Here is a 9,618-nt window from a genome sequence, read left to right as displayed (position 1 = left end):
GAACAAAAATACCATAAGCAATAACAAGATGACTACAGAGGAGAAAACAGCCAAAGACATACACAAAAAACTGAAATCACAAAATGCAACGGTCACAAGGGCAGACACGGGAAGAACTTCGGTTGTCATGTATGAAAAGGACTATACCGAGAAAACACTAAGTTTCATGACAGAAAGGCAAGTAACAAATCTAAAAAGTTCTACCAAGTCATATAGAAATAACAACACAAAAGAACCTCACAGCACCCACACTCAGAAGTTTACAAAAGATTCACAAGGCCAGTACTCCAATCAACCCTGTGATTGATTTCACAACTGCACTAGCAAATCATTTAGTCAGACACATGCAAATGTTTTTACAGAAACAGTACACTTAGTCAAACAATGAAAGCTTACAAAACACTAATGACCTAATCAACAAAATCAAATATATGAATGTACCTAACACAGCTACACTATTCTCATTTGACATCACGTCAGTGCACACCCACATACCAACTGAAGAAACAATCAGAATGATTGAAAGACAACTGAGGCAGACAAACATTATCCCACAAACATAGACACAGGAAGTCTCAACTATTTTGAAGGTATTCACAGTACAAAAATATTTCAAATTTAAAGATGATTTCCACATGCATCAGGAAGGTCCCCATTGCGTCACCCATAAGTCGCCAGTTGGCCAACATCTTCCTTAAGCACCTTGGAAACGAAATCTTTGAAGAAATAATCGAACTAAAACAGTACAGAGTAATATGTTGGTACCGTTATGTTGACAACATAATTTGCTTCATAGATGAAACACACGACCAGACATCAACAACAAAAAATACACTTCACCCTTGAAAATGAAAGGGATAACAAGCAGATTTCCTAGACATCGCAATAGAAAACGAAAATCAAAAGCACCGCTTCTCAATATACAGAAAACCAACATCAACCAGTAAAGTCATTCACAGCAGAGAAAACCACCTGACAGCCCCCAAGCAGGCCAGAACCTCAGATACCTGCCACACAGACTGAACAAAGTTCCAGTGGACACACGAACTAAACATAATCATACAGATTGCCACAGAAAATAGTTACAAAATAAACTTTGTTAATAAACTAGCTTATAAAATAAAAACACAACTGACGTAGAACACACACAACAGTATCACAACACAGCAGCAACAACCACACAACAGAAAACACACAAAGCACAGAAGATGAAGAAAACACAAACAATAAGAAAACGTGGTATACCCTGACATTTGACAACAAATAACACAGAATAGGTCATGGAGATTCAAGGTGTAAATGTGACGTTTAAAATAAACAACTCTCTGCAAAAAAGATTAAAATACATAACACCACCATAAATAAATTCAATATAGCAGGTATATACCAACAAACCTGGGAACAAGAGAGGCGATTCTGGCACTGAGATTCGTTATCGAAAAGCAATTACAGAAAAATAAACCAACTTATATTGCCTTTGCAGACATGAAAAAGGCATTTGATAACGTTATCTGGCAAATGTTCAGAGTGCTGAAGAAAAGTGGAATGAAGAACAAAGACATCCGTGTGATACTCAGATTCTATAAGAATGAGGTGGCAGTGATTAGGAACTGTCACCAGGAACAAGAAGCAAATATTAGAATAGGGGTAAGGCAAGGATGTGCTCTCTCTCTTCTTATATTCAATGCTTACATCCAGGAAGCTATAGACCATGTTCGAGAAACTACTGAGGTGGGGATTAAAAGTAATGGGCAGAAGATAGACATGCTACATTATGCAGATGATATTGCTATAGTCACGGAGACAAAAGAAGATCTAGAGGAAGTCCTCAGAACAATGGAAGAAATTCTATGCAATCAGAATGGAATGAGAATAAACAAGAAATATACTAAAGTGATGGTATGCAGTACAGGAGCAGAATATGAACCTTCGAGAATGAGAATTGGAAGAGGGAGCTGGAAGTGATAGAGGAATTTACTTACCTGGGAAGCAAAATCACAAGAGATGGTAGAAGCCGGAAAGAGATTGCGACCAGAATATAAAAGGCCAAAATTGCATTTAATCGGAGAAGGAAATTACTCGCCAGCAACAACATCAGTCTGAAAATAAGGAAACGTATCATGAAAGGTTTCGTTTGGAGTGTGGCCCTATACGGATGTGAAACCTGGACAATTAGAAGAGAGAAGACGGCTATAGGCCCTGCAGATGTAGTGCTATAAAAGGATGATGAAACTCAGCTGGAGAGACAAAGTAACAAACGAAGAGGTGCTTACAAGGGAACCTCCCCATCGCACCCCCCTCAGATTTAGTTATAAGTTGGCACAGTGGATAGGCCTTGAAAAACTGAACACAGATCAATTGAGAAAACAGGAAGAAGTTGTGTGGAACTGTGAAAAAATAAGCAAAATATACAAACTGAGTAGTTCAGGGGAACATATGCAACATCAAGGACAATAGGATCGCAGGAGCGCCATGGTTTCGTGGTAACGTAAGCAGCTGCGGAACGAAAAGTCGTTGGTTCAAATCTTCCATTGATTGAAAATTTTTATTTTTTATTTTCAGTTTATGTGACAAACTCTTATGTTTTCATCACTTTTTTGGGAGTGATTATCACATCCACAAGAAAACCTAAATCGGGCAAGGTAGAAGAATCGCCAAGTGTACAAGTTAGGTGGGTCGACAACATATTCCTGTCATGTGGTGCACATGCCGTCACTAGTGTCGTATAGAATATATCAGATGTGTTTTCCTGTGGAGGAATCGGTTGACCTATGACCTTGCGATCAAATGTTTTCGGTTCCCATTGGAGAGGCACGTCCTTTCGTCTACTAATCGCACGGTTTTGCGATGCGGTCGCAAAACACAGACACTAAACTTATTACAGTGAACAGAGACGTCAATGAACGAACGGACAGATAATAACTATGCAAAAACAAATAAAGTAAAATTTTCACTCCAGGGAAGACTTGAACCAAAGACCTCTCGTTATGCAGCTGCTCACGCTACCACGGGACCACGGCGCTCCTGAGCTCACATTGTGCATGATGTTGCGTATGTGGCCCATGGACTACTCAGTTTGTATATTTTGCTTATTTTTTCACGGTTCCACACAACTTCTTCCTGTTTTCTCAATTGATCTGTGTTCAGTTTATCAATACCTATCCACTGTGCCAACTTATAACTAAATCTGAGGGGGGTGCGATGGGGAGGTTCCCTTGTTAGAAGAGTACAGGAAACCAGATCTCTGTGGAGGCACACCCAAACAAGAAGAGACAAACTTGTAGGGCACATCCTACGACACAACAACATCATTGGAACAGTAGCAGAAGGAACTACTGAGGGAAGGAATTGCCGGGGGGCGACCAAGGATATCATACATGCAACAGATCATGAGTGACGTTGGATGTAACACATACGTGGAAATGAAGAGGAAGGCAGACAGAAGAGAGGAATGGCGCTCTGGTGCAAACCAACCTCAGGGTTGAACACTAAAAGAAGAAAGAACCTGCGAGTACTGTGATTCAGTATACATCGAACAGACATGTAGAAATTTCAGGATAAGATACTCAGAACATTTTAGAGCACTGAAAAGTGACAGCACACATTCCACATCTGCAAATCGTAAAACATAGGAGCGATATCTACCAAATTTAACATTAGAAGAAAATTGCTACATCCAGAAAGCTATGACACATGGCAAATAATTATCAATGACCAAACAGTACTGTGTAACGAAACGCTATTCAACACTCTAAACGAATTATCGAACAAAACAAAAGACACACACACACACACACACACACACACACACGCAAGCACGCAAACAGAATGACAGATTCAGAGTTCGCGGACGTTAAACTAAAACAAAACACTACGAACGATACTCGGAAACGCATCAGAGACGTAAATTTGTGCAGTGAAACGTGTGTCGAAGCGACAGCAACATAACAGGACGCAGTATTTACAAACGAATAACGGAAAACGTGAGTAAACGCTATCCAAATACAAAACACAATGCATGAATATACAAACCACACGAAATAATTCACCACATCAGAGCTTCACTAAACTTTTATCGATGACCACAGACACAGCTCAACAACACAAAAACTCATTTGATACATAAAACAAACGTGTCGCAGCTAAGGAGTATGAAAATACTACAATGCCAAGGACAAAAACGGGCATATGCTACGAATTTCACACGCTGCGATTTATACGTATTAAAGATCAGATAGTAAGCAAAAAATTCAATACTGACGATTTTCTAGCATCCCTCATGTTTGCAAATGACATGGTGCCCTTATTTAGACTTATCGCTGATTTTGGTTGCTAACCACAGAAAACACTCAATGTAAAATAAAAGGTAAAGTGCGCAAACAATTTAGTTGACAACAAAATCTGATGTATCTTATTCCTTAACCACAAAAAAAACTTATATGTATGTATTTCAGGAAAATGTCCGCCCCGATAGCTGAGTGGTCAGCGTGACGGATTGCCGTCCTACGGGCCCGGGTTCGATTTCCGGCTGGGTCGGAGATTTTCTCCTCTCAGTGACTGGGTGTTGCGTGTCTTCATCATCATTTCATCCCCATACGGCGCGCAGGTCGCCCAACATGGCGTCGAATGTAAGAAGACCTGCACCAAGGCGGCCGGACCTGCCCCACAAGGGGCCTCCCGGCCAATGACGCCAAACGCTTTTTTCATGTCATTTCAGGAAAATAATAAAACAACCGAGAATGTCACAAATGTGGTTAAACATGTTTGAGTGATAAAACGAAATAATATTTTATGTACTTGTAAAAAGGGGGACCCAACGTTAATTAATCATCGGGAATTAACAGACTTTGAACACGGAATAGCAGTTGGAGACGCATGGGACAATCCATTTCGGAAATTTGTTAGGGAATTCAATATTCCGCGATACGCAGTGTCAAGTGCTAAGAGTGTGCCGAGAATACCAAATTCCATGCATTACCTCTCACCATGGACAACGCAGTGGTCGACGAGCTTAACTTAACGACGGAGACCAGCGGAGATTGCGTAGAGTTGTCAGTGCTAGCAGACAAGCAAGACTGCGTGAAGTAATCGCAGAAATCAATGTGTGGCGTACGACGAACGTATCCCTTAGGGGAGTGCTGAGAAATCTGGCGTTAATGGGCTATGACAGCACACGACTGACGCGAATGCCTTTGCTAACAGCACGACATAGGCTGCAGAGCCTCTCCTGGACTCGTGACCATATCAGGTTGACTCCATGCGACTGGAAAACCGTCATCTGTCGCTAGCAGTGGACCACAACAAGAAGGACAAACAAGATGAAAAGTGGGAAGAAAGAAGTTCGGAAGAGAAAGAGACAGTTATGTTTTGTAAATGAAGTGTAAGTGGACTGCTTCTGTGTTGGCAGCGCTGTGTAGCGCTTTGCATTGGATATCTGACTGCGCTTTCTTTGTAAGAGACTCTGTGGCTGGTTCGACTCGTTGTTGGAAGTTAATCGCCAGCAGTGTTGGGCAGTTGGAAGTTAATCGCCAGCAGGGATGGAAGTACTGTTGGGCAGTTGGGGGTGAACAGCCAGCAGTGATGGATGTTAAATGGCAGAAGTTAGCATTGATGGAGAGTAGAGGTCTGAAGTGTTAGCGTAGGCTAACGATCTGGAAGTATGCGACTTGGAGATTGAAAATTATTCATGATTATATATCTTTGTACTGGATGTCAATGACGATTCATATTCGTGTATGAACTTAATGTCACATTATTGAGGTAAAAAATACAATATTTCGTTTGCAACAAAATTTTTGCTTTGCTAACCACATGCTTATTCGTAGTTAGTGGCTTTAGTAGTTAGAATCTGTGGTGTCACCACACTTGCTAGGTGGTAGCCTTTAAATCGGCCGCGGTCCGTTAGTATACGTCGGACCCGCGTGTCGCCACTATCAGTGATTGCAGACCGAGCGCCGCCACACGGCAGGTCTAGTCTAGAGAGACTCCCTAGCACTCGCCCCAGTTGTACAGCCGACTTTGCTAGCGATGGTTCACTGTCTACATACGCTCTCATTTGCAGAGACGACAGTTTAGCATAGCCTTCAGCTACGTCATTTGCTACGACCTAGCAAGGCGCCATTACCAGTTACTACTGATGCTGTAAAACATGTACTATCAAGAGCGATGTTCACCATTTACGGATTAAAGTTAAGTATTCCAACAGCTACGTCCTTTTTTGCTAAAGTCTAACTTCCTTGTCCTGTTCCAGACCTCACGCCAGCCTGCGTGAGCTAAAACGCGTGCCTTTCGGCTTCCTCTCATACCGGTGTAGGCTCTCCTGCCAACCCACAACAAAATCTTTTATTCAGCTGGCAGTATTGACGAGCGCTGTATTGCAGTAGTTCGCGTAATGAAGATTTTTGTGAGGTAAGTGCTTAATGAAATGTGTAGCTTATTATCAGGATTGCTTCTTATTCAGGACCATTCTTTTGTATTAATCATTTGAAATCAGATTGCGTTGCGCTAGGATATTGTGGGTCAGTGTTGACATGATAAGAAAAAGTAAAGAGAAAGTAGGCTCAGTACGTTCCGTCTTACTCAGCTGGTTCAGAATCAAATAACATACAAGATTCCAACTAAAAACGCGAAGAACTGTGAGTTATCACTTATTTACACAAAAATTAGAAGTGAACTGTTTTATAATATACGAATAATACATATCAAAACAAAACTATCATCATAGATCCCACTGATGATGCCTTAAAGTGAAAAATGGCGAAACAGTGCAGCAAGGCGTTTTTATTTACAAAACGAACATTTTCAGATTTGCTAACGACATCGAAAATTTGTCAGAGACGGTGAAGGAACATCACATGAATGGAATGGATAGTATCTCGAATAAAAGTCATGAGATGAAAATCAACAAAAGCCATACACTACTGGCCATCAAAATTGCTACACCAAGAAGAAATGGACAAGTATACTAGAACCGACATCTGATGACATTTTCATGCAATTTGGGTGCATAGATCATGAGAAATCAGTACACAGAACAACCACCTCTGGCCGTAACAACGGCCTTAATACGCCTGGGCATTGAGTGAAACAGAGCTTGGATGGCGTGTACAGGTGCAGCTGCCCATGCAGCTTCAACACCATACCACAGTTCATCAAGAGTAGTGACTGGCGTATTGTGACGAGCCAGTTGCTCGGACACCATTGACCAGACCTTTTCAATTGGTGAGAGATCTGCAGAATGTGCTGGCCAGGGCAGCAGTCGAACATTTTCTATATGCAGAAAGGCCCGTACAGGACCACCAACATGCAATCGTGCATTATCCTGCTGAAATGTAGGGTTTCGCAGGGATCGAATGAAGGGTAGAGCCACGGGTGGTAACACATCTGAAATGTAACCTCCATTGTTCAAAATACCGTCAATGCGAACAAGAGGTGACTGAGACGTGTAACCAATGGCACCCCATAGCATCACGCCGGGTGATACGTCAGTATGGCGATGACGAATACACGCTTCCAATGTGCGTTCACCGTGATGTCGCCAAACACGGATGCGACCATCATGATGCTGTAAACAGAACCTGGATTCATCCGAAACAATGACGTTTTGCCATTCGTGCACCCAGCTTCGTCTTTGAGTACACCATCGCAGGCGCTCCTGTCTGTGATGCAGCCTGAAGGGTAACCGCAGCCATGGTCTCGTAGCTGATAGTCCATGCTGCTGCAAGCGTCGTCGAACTGTTCGTGCAGATGGTTGTTGTCTTGCAAACGTCCCCATCTGTTGACTAATGGATCGAGAAGTGGCTGCACGATCCGTTACAGCCATGAGGATAAGATGCCTGTCATCTCGGCTGCTAGTGATACGAGGCCATTGGGATCCAGCACAGCGTTTCGTATTACCCTCCTGAACCCACCGATTCCATATTCTGCTAACAGTCATTGGATCTCGACCAACGCGATCAGCAATGTCGCGATACGATAAACCGCAATCGCCATAGACTACAATCCGACCTTTATCAAAGTCGGAAACGTGATGGTACGCATTTCTTCGCATCTCACGAGGCATCACAACAACGTTTCACCAGGATACGCCGGTCAGCTGCTGTGTGTGTATGAGAAATCGGTTGGAAACTTTTCTCATGTCAGCACGTTGTAGGTGTCGCCACCGGCGCCAACTTTGTGTGAATGCTCTGAAAAGCTTATCATTTGCATAACACAGCATCTTCTTCCTGTCGGTTAAATTTCGCGTCTGTAGGACGTCATCTTCTTGGTGTAGCAATTTTAATGGCCAGTAGTGTACAAAGGTTAATGGATGTACTCGAATTAAATCGGGCGACGCTTTGGGAAGGCCACTAAGACATGACGTACTTCAAATAACAAATGAGTTTCGCTATTTGGGTGTGGTGATGATATAAAACGCAGACGGACAATAGCGAGAAATACGATATTACAATGAATGCATGCATGTCCAAAGGAACATTGCTTCGTTCTTCGTAACAAAGGCACTGCAATGTCGTATTTATGCGTCGATACGAGGCAGCGACTTTCAGCTAAAATATCCTCCCGTGTACGGGAGTTCCATAATGTGTATACTCGCACGAGTACAGGTTGTGGCGCAAGTAAGACGACATACAGGGAAGCTTGGGTATCGCCGTGAGTCATGCAGGTGTAGCCAAAGCAATTAAAGCGACCGCTTGCATAAGGCGGGAAATCCGGATAGGGGTCCCTGCCCGACAAAAATTTTCTTTCTTTTTTTTTTCTTTATTGAGTTTTGATCCCCCCCGAAGGGAGCGGGCTGGCAGCAGCTTAGTATGCCGCTTTTCAGCCTACAGACTTCGTTTTAAAAAGATGAAGATAATGAATAATAAAAACAGGCGATAAAATCGGATACTTAAAGGGTAACATGGCGAAAAATCGTGGAACGTAGAACAAAGGGATGATGATGCTAATAAAATATGTATGAAGGAGACAGGAAAAATAATAAACAGAGAATTAAAAAACACGGCGACAGTCTGGTTTCTGTTCGCAAAAGACATAAAATTCACACCCAGCGACAGCATGGTTTCTGTTCGAAATACTTTGGAAAGACGAACAACACTGAACATTCACTTGAACACTGCACTAAAAAATTTTGACAAATATGATATACCACAGCCGAGAGCAGCTGGGGGGGGGGGGGGAAGGGGGGATCCTGGACAGATGACGGGAAAGGAAAGAGAGGGAAGGAGAGGAAAAAACGAAGTGGGGGGGGGGGGGGAGGGGGGAAAGGAGCCGTTGGAGGACGAGTGCCCATAAGAGAGGGGGGAGGGTGCTGGGCAGACGCGACAGGGAGTGAGGAAGTCAGAGGAGGCGAATACAAAAGGACTCGGGGAGGGGGGCGAGAGAAGGGAGGTAGGGATAGGTTAGGCAGGGAGTAAACAGGATGGAAAGGGGGGAAGAGGGAGCCCAGGGAAGAGGACAGAGGAAAGGAGCAGGGGTGAGGATCAGAGTTGATAGGAGGGATAAATGGAGGGAGAGAGGGCATCATCCGGGAGGGGGAGTTGATGGAAGCCTCCTTGGGAAAGGAAGGGTGTAGAGATGGAGGGTAGGGGGGACACAACAGTGAAGGCGTGGCAGGGGGCG

The sequence above is a fragment of the Schistocerca serialis genome, chromosome 7 (genome assembly GCF_023864345.2).
Source record: "Schistocerca serialis cubense isolate TAMUIC-IGC-003099 chromosome 7, iqSchSeri2.2, whole genome shotgun sequence".
NCBI lineage: Eukaryota > Metazoa > Arthropoda > Insecta > Orthoptera > Acrididae > Schistocerca > Schistocerca serialis.
This window is presented reverse-complemented; position numbering follows the sequence as displayed.